General features: G+C 51.4%; 1 pseudogene; it reads right to left on the bottom strand.

The window, feature by feature from the left end:
• Positions 1-577: 577 nt before the first annotated feature.
• Positions 578-1,156, bottom strand: LOC118596170 (annotated as a pseudogene).
• Positions 1,157-1,805: the final 649 nt, after the last annotated feature.

Here is a 1,805-nt window from a genome sequence, read left to right as displayed (position 1 = left end):
TAAACCTGCCTGTGACCTTTAGCCACATTCATGTGGATGGATGTGTGGTCCTTGGCACCAAGGATGCAATTGCTCTGGGAGCATCTCCTCAGCACTCTGAGAATCGCTGGCATAGTTCTGCAGGTAGAGACTGTGCTTGCTCCTCCAGGTCTGGTGTAAGCGCAGAGAAAAATATTTATTTTATTCTTATTATATGTGTGTGGATGTTTGGCCTGTGTGTAGGTCTGTGCACTAAAGCCCATAAAAATATGGAGAGAACCACCGCCACAGAGCTGTCCTCTAACCTTGACTGGTACCTTCAGAGGCCAAAAGTGGCCATCAGACCCCCTGAGACTTGGGTTTACAGATGGTTATAAGTTGCCATGTAGGTGTGATAAGCAAACCCAGGTTCTCTGCAAGAGCAGCAAGTGCTCTTGACCATTGAGCATCTCTTCAGCCCCAATAATTGTTTTCCTACACCCCCGGCCCCCCGAAGAGACAGGGTTTCTCCATGGCTTTGGAGCCTGTCTCTCCTTCCTGAGTGCTGCATCCTGAGTGCTGGGATTAAAGGGCATGCACCACCACCACTCAGTTGTCCCTAAGCTCTTATTGTGGGACTTGAAAATGGAAGGTAGTGCAGTTTTTTCTGGCCATCGACCAGGCAAGGGACCCAAGGCTACTTGGATAAGTTCGGCAGGCAATTTTAAAGAACTCTTTGGCAGCATCAAGAGCAATGAGACAGTCCATGACCAAGGGCTAGCTCTCCTAGAGCTCCCAGCTGGCTGGGAAGATGGAAGCATCTCTAGGGCTTTTCTCATGGTTTTAGAATCAGCCATGGTGCTGAGTTTGGCCACTGACAGCAGAATCTGCTTTCCTTTGAAAACCCAAGGCTTCTAGGATTCACCTCCATCTGTTTCTCACTTCCCTGTGAATCTGCCTCAGGCTATTAGAAATCATAGCTGAGTCTCTGCCACTGCTCTGAGTCTTTGGTCTGCTGATAATGAATGACTATCAGATTGTACAAAATCCTGACATCATTTGCCTCTGTGTGGGACACACCATGAGGCATGCTCCATAAATTCTTTTCATCATCCTTGTCTAGAGTTGCTCCAAATGAGGAATAGGGATTGTTACCACGGACCAGCAGCACCTTCTCTGGCCGCGCGGGCTCCTCCAGGCACTGCTCAGGTTCCTCCAGGGACCACACAGACTCCTGCAGGCACCCTTCCCTGCGACAGCAGCAGGTGCTCCCGAGCCAGAGGCGGGTCCCCATGGGGAGCAAGGCGCGGGGGGGGGGGGGGGGGCCTGGAGTCCAGGAGCCAGCTTGCAAGGGCAAGTGGGGCGCCAGGACGTGGGTGGCCAAAGCATCACAGGCTGGGCCCAGTGCCTCAAGCCAGGGCCTGGAACGGGGCGGGGAAAGGGGACTGCAAGCCACTCATTTGATTTCATTTCCTCGCCTGGAACTGGAGTTGCAGCTTTGTGAACTGCTTCTGAGTGCTGGACTTGAACCCCAGTCCTTGGGAAGAACAGACAGTGCTCTTAAATCACTGAGACATCTCTCTCTCTCTCTCTCTCTCTTTCTCTCAAGCCTGAGATATTACGATTCTAAAAATGGATTGACCACAAGGTCTCCCTGGGTGGATGGGCTTGGAATTTGCAGGCAGCCTCCTCCTGCCTGTGAAGGTGCAGGAAGTACAGGTCTGCACCATCGCCCCCAGCTCAGCTCTGTAAATGAAGCTTTTAAGCACAAAATAACTGAAACATTGACCAGGAACGTTAGGCAGTTGTCAGTGCGTCTTTATTTTGAAAATGGAGGGGTTCAGAAA

This window comes from Onychomys torridus, chromosome 15, assembly GCF_903995425.1.
Source record: "Onychomys torridus chromosome 15, mOncTor1.1, whole genome shotgun sequence".
Lineage (NCBI taxonomy): Eukaryota > Metazoa > Chordata > Mammalia > Rodentia > Cricetidae > Onychomys > Onychomys torridus.
The sequence above is the reverse complement of the archived record's forward strand: the minus strand, read 5'-3'. Positions and strand labels throughout refer to the sequence as shown.